Source organism: Cetorhinus maximus, chromosome 16 (genome assembly GCF_964194155.1).
Source record: "Cetorhinus maximus chromosome 16, sCetMax3.hap1.1, whole genome shotgun sequence".
NCBI classification, from domain to species: domain Eukaryota; kingdom Metazoa; phylum Chordata; class Chondrichthyes; order Lamniformes; family Cetorhinidae; genus Cetorhinus; species Cetorhinus maximus.
In genome coordinates, this window is record NC_135894.1 from 55,594,925 (window position 1) to 55,615,626 (window position 20,702).

General features: G+C 43.0%; 1 protein-coding gene and 1 pseudogene across 3 annotated transcripts in view; one reads left to right on the forward strand and one right to left on the reverse strand.

Moving 5' to 3' along the window:
- Positions 1-20,702, forward strand: part of il1rapl1b (interleukin 1 receptor accessory protein-like 1b) — a 1,487,064-nt gene that overhangs the window by 554,543 nt on the left and 911,819 nt on the right. The window lies entirely within an intron of this gene.
- Positions 8,590-9,060, reverse strand: LOC144691953 (small ribosomal subunit protein uS8 pseudogene; annotated as a pseudogene).

Genomic DNA, 20,702 nt, shown 5'->3' on the forward strand with positions numbered 1-20,702 from the left:
GCCTTATGCAAGAGTTTGCACTGTCCTTCTGATGTTCCTCTTCCTAGATCACCACATGCAATCAAGCTGTCTTCCACACACTCGCTCTCTCATTGACTCAGTGTTAACAGTACACCACTGTGCACATGCCCATAGCAAAGAGTTACAGACCTTCAGTTATCTCTTTTGGCCTTCTTGTCTCTTGCTAGCTGTTCTTGCTTTCTCTGCCCCTTGCTCTTAACTTCTCTCATAAGACCTTTTCCAGGCTCCCGCCCTTCCTTTGACTAGAAGGTCTTCTTTGGACTTTCCCCTGTTTCTGTCTCGCTCCTTTTGCCGTGGGACCTTTTGGTTCTTTTGGGAAATCTGCAGCTCCCTCTCCCAGTGTCCAATCTCTCCGGGGCCCTGGCTTCAAACTGAAACTTAAAACTGCTGTTTCCTTAGTTTTTCTGTGTATGCCTTTGAAAAGGACCTGCCTCTCTGGGCCCCTGTTGCTAGGCAACAGCCCAATTCTTCTATCCTTGTGTTTGCTTAACATCTTCAGTTGTAAACACTCATTAGAAATGCAAGCATCTTTTTAAAGTGAAACTAAAACTCCATTTGACCTTTCTTCACATAGATACAGAAATGCAAATCAAACTTAAACATTAAAGCTAAAACCCATTCCTAACACCCACGAGTACCAATATAACATAGACTGCCTCTATTTCCGAATAATGTATATGAATGGTAGCTCAGTGTAGTTTTATTAATAGAAATGAGAACGGGTTTATCAAAAAACTTTTAAGTATTTTTAATCAGAGTCCCACAATTATGTGTAACCTAATTTTAAATATTTAAATAATTTAAGATGACTTCAGAAAACTCTGCAGACCCATTTAGTAGTGTTATTGATGTACAGTGGAAAATGTCACTTTGGTGGGGTTGTTGTACTAATAGAAGGAAGTGCTTTTACTGCTACAGGTACTACAGCACCTTGCATTTATATTATGTCTTTAACATTGAAAAACAGACAAGGTACTTCAGGGAACCTTAAAGAGAAAGAAGACACGGGCCAGAATTTTACACTCGGCGTGCGGGCAAGTACCCGACACACCCGAGCATAATATGACTCGTGATGATGTCGGGCGTGCGTCCCAACGTCATTGCACAGCTTCGCGATATTTCACTCGGCGGGTGCGCGATGAAGATGGAGGCACGCCTGCCATAAATTAATGGGCCAGTTAAGGCTCTTGAGACACCAATTGTCTTTGATTTTACGCAGCCCATGCGATTTTCAGGGTGTCACAGGGGCGCAACGGGCAGGCCGCATTTTCAGAAACCTCATCCACTGGCAGGATAAGAGTGGTGAGTGGGCTTGCTAATGCGAGTTGTTTGTACTTTAGCTTATAAGTTGCTGCTGCTTTCTTGTGTGAACAGGACATCTTCATTTCGCTTCAGAGCTGCTTTGACAGAAATAAGAGGCTTCAGTTCAGGACTCCAGAGGAGTTATACCACTTGGGTCCTTCCAGATATCAGACAGCCTTCCCATAATGAGCACGGTCAGGAGAACGCTGAGGGGATAAACGCTGACCTGGGAATGGGGATTGTGGTCTCCGCTGGAGGCACCACCTCTGAGGAGGAAGAGAGGGCCAAAAGGGAGAGGAGGTCAGGTGTCCCTATTCAGCCTCCAGGGGAGCGACCTGTGGGAGGACAGGTGCAGGCACAAGGAGTGCAGGGCCAGCAGGAAGTCCAAGCCGGAAGGGGCCACAGAAGATGCAAATCCTGCTGCCAGGGTTTACAGGCAGTGATGCAACTACCTCAATATGTCTGAGGTGCAATGCTGAAGGAGGCTCCCCCTCTTGAGACAGTGACCTCCATCTGCCTGAGATCAACTTCGACTGTGTGGGTGGACACCCCCATGCCAGTGGCGCTGAAGGTCACAGTGGCCCTCAACTTCTATGCCTCCGGCTCTTTCCAGGGGTCAAGGGGGATTTTTGTAGAGTCTCCCAGTCAGCTGTCCAGGGTTGTGTCAAGCTGGTGACAGGCGCTCTGTTCAGGCGTGCATTGACTTTCATTCACTACCGCACGGATGAGGCCAGCCAGGCAGAATGAGCCAGAGGCTTTGCGGCGATTGCTGGGTTCTCCTGCATCCGGGGTGCGATCGACTGCACACGTGGCCATCAAGGGGCTAGAGGGTGTGCCGGGTGCCTTCGTCAACAGGAAGGGATTCTACTCCATGAACGTGCAGATAGTGTGTGACCATAGGATGCAGATTCTGCAAGTCTGTGCAAGGTACCCAGACAGCTCCCATGATGTTTACATACTCAGACACTCCCAGGTGTCGAGGCTCTTCAGTGCTCCATCCCAGCTGGATGAATGGCTGCTGGGTGACAAGGGCTATCCCCTCAAAATGTTGGCTCATGACGCCTCTCCACCATCCAAGAACAGAGGCCGAGCAGCGGTACAATAGGAGCCATGCCTTCATAAGGGCGGTGGTAGAGAGAGCCATAGGCCTTCTCAGGATGCGCTTCCAATGCCTGGACCTATCAGGGAGCACACTCCAGTACCCCCCAGATCATGTGTCGCTGATAGTGGTTGCATGCTGCGCTCTCCACAATCTGGCGCTGGAAAGGGGGGATGCAGTGGAGGAGGAAGATGTGGACACAGGTGCTCTGGCAGCGGACGATGAGTCCAGTAGTGAGTCCGAGGACGAGCACGGTCAGGAGAATGCTGAGGGGATAGACGCCGACCTGGGCAACCTCCAAGGAGACAGGGACACCCAGGAGGCTTTGATCCAATGCTCCTTCAGCTAGCCCACCAAATAAGAACAACCACCACATGCCAGGTCTGCAAACTCCATACTCGATACCTGACAGGAACAGTTGCTTGGTGAACAACATGCACCATGTGCCATTTCAGTAAAGCTCAATGACAAACAAGTCACTCATAACATCATGGGTTACCCTGCACCTGTAGAACAAATGAAGCACCCAGAGGCTTGTTGTACAGAAACACATTTAATGATGTGGTGCCTGGCATACATAATACAAGTTAAATTGATAGGTGTTATCCATCACATCAATGAAATTTTAACGTAAAAGCGGGGTGGGGGGGTGGGGGGGGGGGCGAAATATCACCAGTGATAAGCCCATGTTGTGCCTAAGGTGCTTAAAGTTTTCACTTGCGGGTGCTATGTCTATATGCTCCCCCGTCGCTGGCACTGGCATTGGAGACAACCTGCTCACTCTGCTGTCCTGTTGGCCTCGATGACCTTGGCGGGCGTCCTCTGGCCAGTGGAGCCTGTGCTGGCCCCGCCTGGGAGGGAGTGGCCAGTTACACGGCTGGCATCTCCCCAGTCACCGCAGCCTCATCAGATGCCACGGTCACTGGCAGCGTGGCAGAGGAGTTGCTGTCATCATCCGGAGTGCCCTGAGAGGAGCCCGCAGAGACAACAGGCAGCTCGTGCACCGACGTGAGGTTGCTTTGGACCTCCCTGCTCACCATTGATGGACGGGCATCTAGCTGTCCTACTGGGTGCCCAATCCATTTCCCACACTGACACTGACCACCTGTGGTCATTGCCGGTGTGAGGGCTTGCAGGTCCGAGTGCATCCCCAGGGAGCCCTGATTCAGCTCCTGGAGGAACCTCTCCATGAGAGTCACCACTCTCTCCATGGAGGGGGCAGTGCCCTCAGCCATGAGGGTCATTGCATTGCTCAGGCTCCGCATGGACTCCTCCACAGTGGAGGCCATGGCACGCATTCCCTCATGTATCTCTGCCAGATCCTCCTGCAGATCCTGCTGGACTTCCAGCATCTGCTGCCTCAGGGACAACTCCAGAGGCCCATCATCAGCCACCAACTGAGCATGTTCCTGATCCCCAGCTTCCTATGACTGCTGGCGCCCTGGGCACTCTCTGCCTCTGCCTGTACCTCAAGCGAGTGTGAACTGCCCTCACCGCTGTGCATTGAGATACTGGCCAACAATCTTATCCCCACCGAGGTGCTGGTTTCTGCACTGGTGCTTACCTGGCTGAGAAGGTGTGGCGCAGGTGCATTGTGATGGGTGCTGTCCTCTGGGGTCAGTGGTGGGCCTTCAGGCTCCTCACCTCAATGGGCTGCTGGTGAGCCTGAAAGGAAGAACAGGCACATGTCATTAGTTGAAGTCAGTACACTGTGCATGCCTGGCACCCGGATCAGGGTGCCCTCGTCTTTCCATTATCAATGGGGATTTCATGTTTGAGGCTCACATCAATATACAGACAACAGTGGAATGGTTACAATTACAGACATTGTGATCTGCACTCTTATCTCCCTGTGACACCCCAACCTCACCGCGGCCAGTTGAATTGGCACATGGCGCCTCTCCAGCTCCAGGGCCTCCTGCTCTTATCAAGTGAGGATGAGTAGGTGGGGCACTCCACCACCAGTCTGCAACGTCTTGGCATTGTTATGGAATGTCTTCTCCTGAAAGGATAGAGGAGCATTGATTAGTCCACCCTGTACCTGCATTGCCATTGCAGCCTGGCCAACCCCACCTGAGGAAAACCTTGCAGGGCTCAGCCGATTCGTGACCCTGGAGCCACAAGACACTCATTCCAAGCAGCCAGGGCTCACCACCTTGCCCAGATGCTGCCTCAATGACATTTGCCACTCACTGTAAGATCTCTGAGGTCCAGGGTTGGGGGGAGTAGGGGTGAGTCGGTGGGGGAGCTCCTAACTGCTGTGCTAAGTGACCCATGCCAACACGGTACTCACCCTTCCTGATCGCAGGAGATCATTGAGGTGCTTACTGCACTGCACCCATGTGCATCTCACCACATCATGGCAGCTGACCCCGGATGCCACCTCCTCCCAGGCACTTTTGGTGAGTCCTGCCGTCCCTGAGGACAAAGATTTTTCTCTGTGCTTCCACCTCCTCCAGGAGGGCAGCAAGACACTCATCAGAGAAACATGGGGCCGACTGCCCCGCCGACCTGCCCTCCCCCCTGCCATGTTCACCCGCTACGATCTCCATCATGAGGTGCAAGTGCTTCACTAGCAGCCTGCGAATGGCTGCCGCAACCGCTTTTGAATCGGCTTCCAGGTCGCCATTGGACCCGATGGACATTGAGCACCCGCCTCTTCTCGCTCATTCCGCAGCCGCGTCTTACGCTTAATTGGCCCGCTCGCTTATATTTGTGGTGCGGAGCCGATCGCGAGCAGTGGTTGGCTTCGCAACCGCTCCCACCGAGTCACCCAATGAGGGAAAAATTCTGGCACTGAGTCAAAGAAGGAGAGATTAGCAGGGGTGACCAGAACATTGTTTGAAGAAATGGGTTCTGAAGAGGAAGGGGACTTAGAAAGGTCGATGGGCATTTGGGTAGGAAATTTCAGAGAATGGGTTGAAAGCATAGCCTCCAATGTAGGAATAATGGGTGGAGGAGTTACACAAGAGGCTCAGGTTCAGAGAAATGGAGACTAAGGGGGCAGATAAATTGTAAAGCTAGAGGAAGTTATAGAGACATTGGAAGGCCTTCAGGGTAAATAGTCATCTATAAGTGTTACAAAGACATGCTTCATAAAAAAAAACTACTTCATGAATTTATTGGCTGAAAACCATTGATTGAATTTTAAAAGGACTGAAACCACAGTCCAGTGAGTTGAAACCACAGCTTCTAAGATAGTTGAAAGTTTTCATCAGTATATACGATAAATTTCAAAGCCATTAAGTAGAACCAATCTGTCTAGAAAACAGCAGCAGCGACGATTCCCTTGAAGGATTATAAATGGGATCATCTCCAAACCTATTCATAGAATATCCAGACAATCACATGGGTGGAGACTATGCATTAGATGTAATCGGTTCAGAAAATGATCTCTGGCTAAGAAAGGAATCCACCCCAGACATAATCAAGTCAAGTCAAAACCATCCACCTGGAATACACTAGTCATGACCATATTTCTGTCACTGGTCAGTTGGAAAGGGAGGATCATGTGACAAGTGAACAAACTCCTTTTGTGTTTAAGAAATTGGTTTCTCCAGACCAGAGACAGAGCAGCCAAGATGCCAAAGTGGTAAGACCTCTGTGTGAGTCTCACACTCTCTTTCTCCGCCCATCTTGTAAGTGCTAACCCTGTCTGCTGTTTGACTATCCATGTGCCACTGATAAAGATTCTTAAAGAACTCACCCCAGCAGTTGCTGTCTCCAGAACAACAGATAAATTGTCTGTCCACATCTTTAACTAGCCTCAACGCCAAAACCAGAAGGACCATCGAGTTCGGCTTGAATCTATCCAAGTCGTCAGCCGATGAGAACCATATATTTTTAATATTTTAAATATCACTTAATCTATCCTCCCACTCTGTAACCTATTCATGCGTGTGTGAATGTGTGTGTGTTTGTGAAAGTTGGAGCATTTTCATTATTTTACTTAGACTGGGTTAAGTACAATAAATACAATTCTCTTTTATTTTCAAAAAAATGAAGAAAGCCTGCTTGTGTCTTTTACATTCACAGCACATAAACAGTTAAACATTCACTGAATTGACAAGCATATCCTTTTTTTAAAAAAAACTTGTGGTCAGACAAAGAGTAGGAAATGAGGGGAGCCATTCAACCCTCCATATTTGATTGTAACAATAAGCCTTTGGGACTCAAAGCCACATGAGTGATGGGAATTTCCTATTTGCTATCTTTGAGACTAGCATTATTGTTAAAATTTTAATACCACTTAATGCCCCATGAATTTTTGTATTGTCCACATTATTTATGAAACCTTGCAAGCAATAGCAGTATATGGAATTGTTGGCATATTTTGATAGTTATTATTAAGGTTTGCATTTATATATAATCATGTTTTAAGCAGTATACAACTAAAATTCCAGATTTGAAAGCATTCTGAAATTCCTTTCCCAAACTACCTTTTGGCAATTTGATGTAATCTTTCTCTGTTTCTCTCCATTTTTTCATTTTCTAAATCAGCAGCATTTGTGAATATTTTTTCACTATTGTCCCAGTCATGCAGCAAACAATAATTGATAGGCCAATCGTTTGCGTCAGTTTTAATCTCATTCTCTTCTAAATTGAGCTGCCTTGAGTTTCTGATTAACTATGTTTGAGCATGCTCATTCAAAAAGCACACAAGTGAAAAATTGGAGGCCTGTTCCTGTCCCCAGCAATGCATCTGAAATAAAGTTGATGAGTGGCCTGATAACAAAGAACAGGGTGAAAGATATTGGTTTAATAAGAACATTTTATTTAATATCCATTCCCCTTGAGATTTGGAGCCTTTAAATGCATGTTATCAGTGGCATGTTCCTGCAAGTTAAAACATTAGTGCAATATTGCTAGAGGCTATGCAAATTATATTGATTGTGACTGACGATATAGTGATGGAGTGCTAGAATTGTATACTGAATTTAAACGCAGTGATACTATGCTACACAATGCGACTGTAACTGATACTTAAAGTTTCTTTAATTTTCAATAGTGTTTAATTTTATAACCTGTGATTTATGTAAACTGACAATTTGTTATTTTAATAATATATTTGAGAACAGCTCCTCCACCCCTCACAAAATTAATTTGTTGAAGTTATTTATGCACTTTATTTTGTAAAGACAACATATTGTCAAACCCCAAAGGAAAGGTGAAAGAAAATCTAGAAGTACTCTGTTGAATGCACTGCCCATTAACAATTTGGAAAAACATCAACCTTTCTCTCTAATTTTCAAATTTCATTTCATTTGTATGTGTAAATTACTATGATATTTATTTTATTCTTAATTATTTGAATCTTTAATTTGCATGAAGATAAGAAATTACAATGTATGTATACTCAAAATCATTATTCATTGTGTCTACATGGAAAACGAGTTTTTGCATGGACCATAGACTTGCATAATCCCACCGCCTACAAAATCAAGTGAACCTTATAGCCATTGGTGTAAATGGTACTAATTGCTTTTCACGGCTTTCAGTTATATTCTTGTAAATTGATTTCTCAATGTGATATTGAGTTGGGTTTTTGACCTTTTAAATTTTGAACATCTTGAAACAAAAGCAGTTTCTTAGGTGCATTTAAACCACTGCCTTATTGATTGAGGATATTGGTTGTTAGGTAGTGGCATCTGTGAATTGATTAAGGCCCCTGGTTACCATCAACACCAGTTTACAAAAGTGATTAATTACTTTTTCTTCACCTCTCAGAAATTTCTCAAGTGATTTGTGTACAATGAATTACTTTGAAGGGCATTGATTATGTCGGCAAATATAGTAGAACATTTGTACACAAGGTCCCACAAACAACAATGAAATGAGCAATGAATTAGTATGTTCTTGGTGTTGTTGGCTGAGAAGGGAAGGTCATTCAGGATCCTGGAGAACACCCTGGTTCCATTTTAAACTGAGCTGGTGTATTTTAATGCATTCAAGTCAGAGATCGAGCAGATTTGGCTTTGCTATAATGTTTCATGTCGAAGATGACACCTCTGGCAGGGCAGCACACCTTCAGTATTGCAGCAAAGCATCAGCCTAGTTTATTTGCTAAAATTCTGGAATGCAGCTTGAACCAACAACCTCCGACAAATGTAAGAAGTAGCTGGGAGAGTGCAAAGGAATCATGATTTCAGTGACATAAATTTGTACAGTTTATTATCTGTTGATTATTTTGTTTTTCTTTGGTTTCAATGTTTTATTATAGACTGGTATTAAGTTTTAGAAAAAGAATCCTAGGATTTTTCCTCCTGTATGTTTTCACTTGGCCTCTTCATGATCCATGATGCCAGCTGAGGTCGTTAGAAAGAGGTACCCAAACTGACGGGAAGGCAGGAGACCATTTTGCCACCTTTCTAACTCCTTTACTTGAACATCGAATCTGGGGCTAATGGCACCGCACTTGTTCAGTCTGCCTGTAAGATTAACAACTATTTTCTCACCCCTGTGGTCATCAGTAATCTCAAACTCTCCAATGTAGCCATGCTTCATCATTACAGTCAGGAATCTCACAATTACTTTGGAGCATGGTCGGATGAGAACCTGCCGTTTTCCACGTTTCTCTGCATTGTTGATGCTTGTAAGGGCATCGGCGAGAACATTCATGCACACCATGATGCCACTTCATCAATATGGCGAAAGAGCTATTTTGTTTTATTAGTAAACATTGATGTGGGACAACACAAGAAACATTAAAGTTAAATTTTCAATTTGCCACCCAGGCATAAAACTAACTTTGTGGATAAAATCAGGCAAACTTCTACAATGGATGACCATCTGAAATGCTAGTTTTTTGCTTGAGCAAGAAGCTGAAAATCTACCCCAATGAAACAAAATTCAATCAAATATTTAAAGTGTTCTTTAGGCAGGATTAATGAACAGATCAGCTTAAGACCACTGTATGAAGATTTCAGCTAGATTATGACTTGTGAATCTATGAAATTGTTTTGTGGACTGTGTTTTTATTATCATTATATGAAATATACTCAATTAAATTTGATCACACTGAGACTTTGTTTCAGGTATCATTTTTAATGAAATCTGCAGGTAGCCCCTCCTGCAATGCCCATACCCAGATAAATGTCAAGGTTTGTGGGTGAAACTAATAAAAGCCAAATACACTCAAACTCCCATGAAGCATTGAACTTTAAAAGGCTGTTAGATCATTAGAAGGAGATGTTTCCTATCAAATGCTACAAATTCCAACTTCCAGACAGTGAAAGAAGAATATTTACTTGCTGCAATTATTGCAGTACACCAGTGGAGTCTCAATACACCATGCTCACCAATTGACAAGAGACTTTTGGTCTGAATATGTTGAAATGGGTTAAAGGAAATTAGTAACCTGTCTTACACTGTGCCTGATTATGTTTCAGAAATTCAGGTGTAAAGTGGGGTGCTGATTCATTATTGCCCTGTTTTGCACTACTGGTATTGACTAAAGTAGATTGTGGCGTATGAAATGAAATTTGAAGCCTTGAAAAATCCTTCCAAAAATTGCAGTCAGCTTATATGCCAAGTAGAATATTGTGAACACCACTGTAGGTGTAGGTGGTCGCCATTTTGAAATATGAGAAAAATAATACACCGGTAATTCAAATTAAGTCAGTGTGATGCATTTTATTGAATGAATTAATTCTACAAGGATTCCTTTAACCACAATCAAAATGTTTTGAAAACCGTCAAATTCATTATCTTTGGCATCCGATACAAAGAATTCATTGAATTCATTCTGAGTCATTCTTTGTCTATGGCATCATCACAAGGATCCGACTCTGAATAAGATTTAGTGCTTTTAGTTTTAGAATCATCCCTCCACAACAAATCATTTTCCTCCCCATCTGTTGAATTGGATATTCCCCATTTGTTGAATGAACTGATGACAGTTTGTGCATTAATAGCATTCCATGATTTGATGACCAAACCACACAAAACACCAAGCAGGGCAGCATGCATGTTTCCACTTTTTGTGAAGGTTTTTTCTCTGTCAGCCATCCATCTATTCTGTTTGGCATGAATATGATCCTTGAATGGCTTGTGGCAGCACACATCCAAAAGTTGAACTACAGGTGTTAGGCTCCCTGGTATTACTGCAACATGGGTGTTATTTCTTCACAGGTTCCTCTTGATCTCATCGGTTATATGGGATCTAAACATATCTCACAGGAATGAGCTGTGTGCTTTGAGTATGCCACCAGGCTGCCTATTCCACACATTATCAATCCACAGCTTCACTCCAACCTCATCCATCCAACTGTTGTCATGGTGTGCAGAAAAACTCCTCCAGGGAGCATTTTGTTTAGGCTTCCACGGGACGTGGGCGTCGCTGTCTGGGTCAGCATTTTTATTGCCCATCCCTAATTGTCCTTGAGAAGGTGTTGGTGAGCTGCCTTCTTGAACTGCTGCAGTCCATGTGGTGTAAGTACACCCACAGTGCTGTTTCGGAGGGAGTTCCAGGATTTTGATCCAGCAATAGTGAAGGAACAGTGATATATTTCTAAGTCAGGATGGTGTGTGGCTTGGAGGGGAACTTGCAGGTGGTGGTGTTCCCATGCATCTGCTGCCCTTGTCGTTCCAGGTGATAGAGGTTGTGGGTTTAGAAAGTGCTGCCAAAGGAGCCTTGGTGAGTTGCTGCAAGCATCTTGTAGATGGTACACACTGCTGCCACTGTGCGTCGGTGGTGGAGGGAGTGGATGTTGGAGGTGGTGAATGTGGTGCCAGTCAAGTGGGCTGCTTTGTCCTGGATGATGTCAAGCTTCTGGAGTGTTGATGGAGCTGCATTCATCCAGACAAGTAGAGAGTATTCCATCACACTCCTGCTTGTACCTTGTTGACAGACTTTGGGGAGTCAGGAGGTGAGTTACTCGCCACAGAAGTTCCAGCCTCAGACCTATTGTAGCCACAGTATTTATATGGCTAGTCCAGTTTAGTTTCTGGTCAATGGTAAGCCCCAAGATGTTGGTAGTGGGGGATTTACCGATGATGCTGCCGCTTTGCATCTCTGGTAATGATGTAACCGTTCTGACGATTTTCAAGGATCCATTCCAATACGTGCTTCTCAAGGTCATGCCAGTGGCTGGTCCTTGTTCTCATGGCGCATGTGTTTCTTCTCCAGGGAAGATTCTTCCTTCTTCCATTCTTGAACTGGTTTTTCACTAACACCAAATTCCCTGACTGCAGCACAGTTATTTGATGAGTTAACAAATGTCATGACTTTTAGCTTGAAACCAAATTTGTACTTCATTCCTTTTTCAGGAAGTCTAATTTCTGTTTGTTGTTCACCACCCATGGTCTGCTCTATGTCAGTGTATCTTAAACCCCCATGGATCTTCTTGGCAACATGGCTCATATCACCTGCTTGATGCCATGTGGCAAGTTATAAGATGAGTAAAGCGTGCATTTTTGAGGTGAAAAATGAGTCTGACTCCTAATATGAGTACAGCATTTCTTAACAGAAAAGGGAGGTCAACTTATACAACAAGTATAGGCCTAAACATGATTTTTGGTGCCACGAAAATGGGGAGCATAATTTTGCCCTTGGCGGGCAGGCTCGGCAGGGGCATTCAGGAAGCCAAATGCCGCCCGCGATCAGCACCGCACCGCGATTTCATGTTGGTGGGCCAATTAAGGCCCGCCCAGTGTGAAAGGCGAGCGGCAGCACTGAGCGCTGTCTGCGGGGGGTGGGGTGGGAGAGCAGGACGAGCAGGCTGAACACGAACGAGGAGGTATAACAAAAAATAATAAAGAAAATAAAAATGTAATGAAACATGTCACTTCGTGTGACTGTCACATGAGCAGGGACATGTTGTGAATTCAATTGCAAAACTTTGACTTTATTTTTATTTGCTTTTGGAACCCTCATCCCACCCGTGGATGAGGTTTCCAAAAAAATGCAAAGGCTGCTTGGCTTTTTCACCTGCCCGCCAACCGTCAGGTTGGACAGGCAGCAAAAAATTTAGCTTAATTGGTTATTTAATGCCTTAACAGACCTTTTAATTGTCAGCGGGCATGCTGCCGACTCTGGCACGTGCCCGCCAACTGAACTATTGCACAACTGCGCGGTGCCGTCGGCACGCTCAACCGATGTCAATGTGCGTCATTTCATGCTCGAGCACGTCGGGTGAGCACCCCCCCGCCCACCGAGCAAAAATTTCTGCCCAGGCTCATCTTATACGCCGCGTCGACTTATATGCTGTGATCCATGGTAACTCTCTAAAATGCAGAATGATGGTTATTGCAATTAAAGCAATACCACCAGGACCTATATCATTTTGGAATTTTGGTTTTCTTTTGGACACACTCAAAGATAAAGAATTCAATTTTACTATTCAGTACTGTTAAAATTCCAGTGTTATTTCTCATTAAAGTTGTCCCTGACTGCCGTTGAGAAATGGGAAATCTTCATTGAAAGAATTCCAGCCATTCAAATTTGATTGGCAATGTACATGTCACTGCTTGATTCAGAGCTAGGAGATCACTTCAACCAATCTTCAAAAATTCAAACTGCAGAAACAGTGAAGTAGGAATTGAGCATTGCTACAATGCTTTTCCAGACAGAAAATTGAGGCAAAATTGACTTTTGGGCTTGTACCCCAAAGAGACCTGAGAAACATCCAATGTCATATTGGCATTGGATGATTGTGATAAATAATGGGCAGCTGCCTAAAACAGGCATTAGGCCCTCTGCATATACTAATGAAGGACTTAATGCTTGTTTTATGTCCCCTCAAAGAAATTGGATAGCCCTGAAAAGAGTAAGCATCAGGGCTGTTCTGCTCATGTTTTCCAAGTGTGGATGTGATCTGGATACCAATAGCCACCAAAAAGGCAAGTTTAATTTTGTATATATATATAAAATTCATGTCCTGAAATGGGTGAATGGTTATGGAGGAGAGACAGCTGCTAGTACCTCACCTAAATTATTGAAATGAGGCCCAAGGTACAATTTTGATGGAACTGAGGACCTTTCAGTGCGGCTTGGCTGCTTAGGCCTGAGTTAGAATTCCAGTCTTGCCAAGGATGTAAATGTGAGAAACAGGCCCACTGGCTTTGTTCTTGTTGCCTATTCAGGAGAGAGCAGGTTAAAAATCACAGATGGACGGATCCTGGCAGTTAAGTCATTCAGAGAATTTTAACTGCCTACTCAACAGGTTTCCATGGGCAGGCAGGGTTAATTATTGTTGATCAAATAGTGTAGTTCATCTTGTTAGCCAAGAACGTACATGAGAAGTTATTATTTTCCCCAATAATACAGTTTTTTCCAGATGCCTTTCTATTTATTTTATTTCTCAATTTCATTCAGTTAAACAAGACATGGTGCTTCAGTGCAACAGTAATAAAAACACCATATTGAATTAATATAATTTCAAATTAGGAACAGAATAAAGTCTAGAAGACACAAGACACAAATTAGAATAAATTGATCATGCTCAAGCATATGAAATCAAGAAGAATAAGCATGATCTAGCTGAGAAAGAAATATCTGGGTTGAGATGAGGATAATCCTCAAAACTACAAAATGAAAGCAATAGCTAAAGCATGGACTGAATCTTCCAACGGAATGATGAGCCAAATAACCATGAAAATAGAGGAAAGAGAATGGACGTATGCATTACTCCAAGAAGCAGCAAGAATAGACTACTTCTGAAAAAAATGTGAGCTCGCATTTGCCGAAGAAGTCATTTTGTTATATCTGTTTTTCTGTCTACTTTTATGCTTTAAAGTAATTCGATTTCAACAATGATTGATTGCCAAAAATGCCCAAATAGTAAGTCTTGTTAACGTGACACCTTATGCCGGAAATAACTGCCTTGAATTTGTTTCTAGCCATGATGGATCACTGTGTGCTGCTTCATAATGATTCACCGTTAGAATAATTGACTAATGAGAGTTCTTCCATGTCTGTTAGTGTCAGTTTAGACAATGATAACAGTGATCTATACAAGGAATGAAAGAGATACATCTCTCTTTTAGATGTGTAATTTGTTGAACACTTTCTTGATGTTAACTTGATGTCCAGGGCCTGATGATCTTTAATTGGTGGCTCTTCCTGTTGGATTTTTTTTAGACTGAAGTATTTTCACTGAAGTGAATAGTTGAAATAGATGATTTTGTTTTCCTCTTGTAGAGATATTACAATACTTTTTGAAAGATGGAAGTAAAATCAGTAAAATTATATTGTTTTAACTCGATGCAACTTGTTACTCCCTTCTCTCCTCCGCCACCCACCCCCCTCTATCCCTCTCGAGAATATTGATTTCTCACCAGTGCACTTGCACTGTGGAACTCACCCACTTGCCTCTGATTCAGGCCTTAACCTTATCAGTGGCTTCAGTAGGCATCAAAGCCCAGGAAAATCACTGTTGCCTGATGTCCACACCGCTGCATTTTTAATAGAGGTTGACAGATAGAAATCAGAATTGGGAACGCCAGGAAACCTCACTCTCCATAAGTTGGGAACTTGAGTCCCATAGACTGAGATCAGGCACAGGTCAGGAGCTGGGACTTAACTTCCCCATATGATTCATCTAATTGTCTTAACAAGATCAAGAATGATTTCTCATAATCCAGTATAAAAGACTTCAACCACCCAAATATCAATTGGGATACGAACAGTGTGAAGGGCACAGAGGGCACAAAATTCTTGAACCTCATTCAAGAGAACTTTTTCAGCCAGCACGTAACAAACCCAATGAGAGGGGCACAATTGTAGATGTAATCTTGGCAAATGAAGCTGGGCAAGTGGAAGAAGTAGCAGTGGGGGATCATTTTGGAAATAGTGATCATAATAGAGTTAAATTTAGTATAATTATGGAAAAGGACAAAAATAGAACAGGAGTAAAGTTTCTACATTGGGGGAAGACAAATTTTATAAAGATGAGAGGTAAACTAGCGAAAGCGGATTGGAAACAGCTACGAGAAGGGAATACAGTGTTAAATCAGTGGGAGGCATTCAAAAGCGTGATTCTATGGGCACAGTGTAGACATGTCCCCACAAAGAAAAAGAGTGGTACTGCCAAACCTAGAGCCCACTGGTTATCCAAAAGCATACATGGTAAGATAAAACAATAAAAGAAAGCTTATGACAGTCACAAAAAACTTACTACTGTACAAAACCTAAAGGAGTGTAGAAAGTACAGGGGTGAAGTAAAAATAGAAGTTATGAAAGCAAAGAAAGGATACAAAAAAATAAAGAAGATGTTTTACCAGTACATTAAGAGCAAGAGAATAACTAAGGAAAGCATAGGGGCTGTCAGAGATGCACATGGTAACTTGTACATTGATGCTGAAGATATTGTCAGGGTTCTCAACGAGTACTTTGTCTCTGTCTTCATTAAGGAGAGGGATGATGCAGCCATTCTAGTTAAAGAGTGGGAGTGTGAAATATTAGATACAATAAGCAAAATGAGAGAGGAAGTACTGGAGGGACTGGCATCCTTCAAGGTGGATAAATCACCAGGGCCGGATGGATTGTATCCTAAGCTGTTGAAGGAAGCCAGGGATGAAATAACAGATGCTCTGACCATTATTTTCCAATCTTCACTAGATACAGGCAAGGTACCAGAGGATTGGAGGTCTGTGAATGTTGTACCATTATGTTAAAAAGGGTGCGAGGGATAGGCCAGAAAATTATAGGCCAGTCAGTTTGACTTCGGTAGTGGGTAAATTATTGGAATCAAATCTAAGAGACAGGATAAACTGTCACTTCAAAAAGCACCGATTGATCAGAGATAGTCAGCATGGTTTTGTTAGAAGAGGATCGTGTCTTACTAACTTGAATTTTTTGAGGAAGTAACGAGGGTTGATGAGGGTAGTGCAGTGGATGTTGTCTACATTGATTTTAGTAAAGCATTTGACAAGGTCCCACATGGCAGACTGGTCAGAAAAGTGACCAGTGGGGTACACAGGAAGGTGGTGAGTTGGATCCAAAGTTGACTCAGTAACAGGAAATAAAGGGTAATGGTCGATGGATGTTTTTGTGAATGGAAAATGGTTTCCAGTGGCATTCTACAGAGCTCAGTGTTGGGGCCCTTGCTCTTTGTCATATATGTTAATAATCTGGACTTAAAATTGGGAGTCATGATTGGGAAATTTGAACATTACACAAAAATTTGCTGTGTAGTTGATAGTGAAGATGATAGCTGTTATCTCCAGAATAGTATCAATGGTTTGGTTGACTGTGCAGAAAGTGGCAAATAGAAGTCAATCTCAAGTGTGAGATAATGTATTTGGGGAGGGCAAACAAAGCAAGGGAATTTTCAATAAATGGGAGGAAATTGAGAGGGTTTGAGGAAGTGAGAGACCTTGGAATGCATGTTTACAGGTTTCTGAAAGCGGAAGGATAGGTGTACAAGGTGGTCAAGAAAGCGTATGGAATGTGTTCCTTCATTGGATGAGGTATTGAATACAAAAGCAGGGATGTAATGATGGATCTGTATAAAATGCTGGTTAGGTCGCAGCTGGAATTTTGTGTACAGTTCTGGCCACCACATTACAGGAAGGACATAATTGCCCTGGAGAAATTACAGAGGAATTTGTAAGAAAGTTGCCAGAGCTTGAAAATTGCAGCTATGAAGAAACATTGGATAGGCTAGGATTGTTTTCCTTAGAACAGAGGAGGCTGAGGGTTGACCTAACTGAGGTGTACAAAATTATGAGGGACCTAGATAGGATAGGGGATAAGACCTGGTTCTCTTAGCTGAAGGGTCAATTACTCGGGGGCATAGATTTAAGGTGATTGATGAAACAATTAGAGGGGACATGAGGAAAAACTTTTTCACCCAGAGGTGGTGGGTGTCTGGAATTCACTGCCTAAATTGGCGGTTGAGGTTGAAACACTCAACTCATTTAAAAGGTGCCTAGATCTACACCTGAAGTGCTGTAACCTGTACGGCTATGGACCAGGTGCTGGAAAGTGGGATTAAAATGAGCGGCTAATTTCTCTTTTTCTCTTTTTTTCTTGGCTGGCGCAGCCACAATGGGCTGAATGGCCACTTTCTGTGCCATAACTTTTTTATGGTTCTACTTGCCATAATTCATGATTGATCCATCTCGCCACTCACTCTAGATTTAATTTTACCCCATCAAGGAATTTAGTAAAAGATGGGGAAAATGGTGAGTTAGTAATTTGGTTACATTTCTGTCACAAATATACACACAATGCAAACAATTACTTCAGCATACGGTCAATAAATATATTTTTTGTTTTAACTGGATTAGGAATTGCAATTACAAAACTAATCAGCCTTGAGCTGTTACAGGGTAGCAAAGTGGATACCATAAACTTTTCATCCAATTAATCAGGATATCAAAGTTCATTAATATAGTATAATGAGCAGGTAATCAAGGTGTTGCCTCACAAGAATAATTAGATTTGGCATCAGAAGCAATTGTTTGCAATTCCCTCTAAGGGTAGCCATTCATCTGATTTTAACCTGAAAAGTCCAGTTTCCAACTGCTCTGTCCACTGTACCGAAGCCTTTATGTCTACTATTTTGTGCCTTAAATTTACCACTCTGCCACAATGCAGCACTGTTGGGGTCTTGCTCATTCCTTTCCCCATCTGCAGCATTCTCGAACCAAACACTTCTTCCTGACTCACTTGGTTGGTCAAAGGTTAGCATTTTAAAAAGTTAATGAAGAGGAAGAAGTGAGCTGTATTTACAATGGCATGAGACATCCTGGGGTGCTGGCTGTATAACACCTTTATTGTCATTCCTGGCTTGAATCTGGAAATGGCTTTGCGTGACAACCTCTGTGCCAGTGCTGCCTGTGCTAGGCTTGCCCTCAGCTTTTAGTTTATACTTTCCACCCCACTTCCTCTTCCCCGCATCACGCTCCCCCAACCACCACCCCCCAGCCCCCACCACCTTCCCCCCTTTCTATCCCTTGTATCCTTCGACCTCAGCTGGAGTATTGTGTACAGTTCTGGGTGCCACATTTTAGGAAGGATGTGAATGCATTGGAGAGAGTGCAGGCGAGGTTTACAAAAATGGTTCCAGGGATGAGAAACTTCAGTTATGAAGATAGATTGGAGAAGTTCGGACTGTTCTCTCTGAAGAGGAGAAGGCAAAGAGGAGATTTGATAGAGGTGTTCAAAATCATGAGGGGATTTTGAGGGGACAGAGTAGATGGGGAGAAACTGTTCCCGCTCGTAAAAGGATCGAGAACAATAGGGCACAGATTAAAAGTGATTTGCAGAAGAAGCTAATGCGATGTGAGAAAAAACTTTTTCACACAGCGAGTGGTTTGAGTCTGGAATGCACTGCCTCGAAGTGTGGTGGAGACAGGTTCAATCGAGACATTTAAGAGGGCATTGGGTGATTATTTAAATAGAAACAATGTGCACAGTTACGGGGAAAAGTCAGGAGAATGGCACTGAGTCATAATGCTCATTTGGAGAGCCAGTGCTGACACAATGGGCCAAATGGCCTCCTTCTGTGCTGTAACAATTCTGTGATTTTGTATCGGTGTCAAGCTCTGCCTCACAGGCCTAGACCAGTCCTGTGTGGTCTGGCTTGGTGTGTTTTGTTTGGCTGCCGGCAGGTGGTGAGGGTAGGTGGCGAGTCCCCATCACTCCAAGTTGGATTGTTACATTTTAGTTGTCAACTTGTGGATGGGAGGCCTGTGATGACGTCATCTCCATGTGCGCAGGGTCTTTTCTCCTGCACCACACTGCTGTTGGTGTACTGTAGTTTTGACCTCTGGAAGTGGCCACTCTATCCCCTAGCCCCTCTAGGCTAACTGAATTTAACACCAGGCAGATATTGTATTTTCCATCACTTTAATTGGATTGTGCTAGCTATGAAAATAAACTAGGAATGCTCAAGCTCAAAATCTGACCAGCTGTAAAAGTCGTAACTGGTTGGCAAGAACAGCCATTTCGTTTTCCGATCACTATTGCACCATAAACATTTCTCTGAATATGAATTTAGTCAATGTTACAGAGGAATAATTAACATACTTGTTTAAGCATCCCTCTGTTTTTTTTTAAGCCCATCACCATCACCTCAGGGTCAATAAATGCTGGCCTTGCCAGCAATGCTCATACTACAAAAATAAGTGTAAAAGAAACGACCAATAATTTGTTTTAAACTGTTCAATCTCACCATTGAAAAAATAAACACGGGGATGTCATGCGATCATGTTAGCCATTTATCCACTAATGTCATCGGGAGAAATTTCGATGCATTTCAAACCTTTTGTGCTGGATCAGTGCAATTTAGTCTCAGATATGGATACTGATACCTCAAGATTTATCTTGACAAAATGTTGTCAAAAAAGTTAGGAAAATCTAAACAACATCATTTTTTTTAGGTAATTGGCTTCAGTCAGCTGTGGTTGCGGACAGTGATTCGAATCTCAGAACCCCCAGGCTTCTTACAATGAGACTTTTGAAAGAGTACAATTTCAGTCATATTTGCTTATGCCTCCATTTGATGTTCCACTTCATTTGATATCAGTTTATTCCATTATATTGAACACGTGCATCTGCTCTTCATTGTGGAGTGGACTGTAGCCTTAATCCTTTTCTTCCTATATTCTCTATTTTGTTAGCAGAAACGTTCTGTTGGGTCAGGATCTGTTTCTTTGAGCTGAGTATTAACTGTTCCGATCAACTACCTCAGCAGACTATGACACAAGACTGATTTGCTTTGGATGTTACAATTTCCACAATTTCACGGAAGCACACTAATATATAATTATAGAATCTATAGTTTAGAAAAGGCTGTTTGGACTATCTGGTTTATGCTGGTGTCCTCCAAAATAATTACCTCTCTCCATTATACCATCCCCCCCATAACTTTTATTTCCTTCTCCCTCGTGTATTTTGAAGGAGTATTGACAAGAACAAAGGATGCTATTGATGTGTCTTTTTTTGCAACTTTTAAGCAGAATTGTTTTCTGTTTATATACATTTGGAAATGAAGATGTACTGCAGGAGGCATCTGGGACACAATATTGTTGCAGGATTGTAACTGTGTTAGCACAAAACCAGTGTCTGGCAAATTCGCCTATACAGGCCACCCACTTGCAGCAATTCTCCAGCGTCAAGAATTTTTACTCTGATGCTAATTACCAACATCTCCTGGCCTTCAAAGTGGATGAGTGGCTCAGAACAAATCTGTTCCAAATATTTTCACCCACAAAGAAATCAGGGTTCAGCCAAGGGCACAGATGAGTTATTCCATACATCAGTGACTCAATCCCTTCATGTTTCATAATGAGGAAATATTTATTTTTTCACTCATCTACCATTTTGACAGAA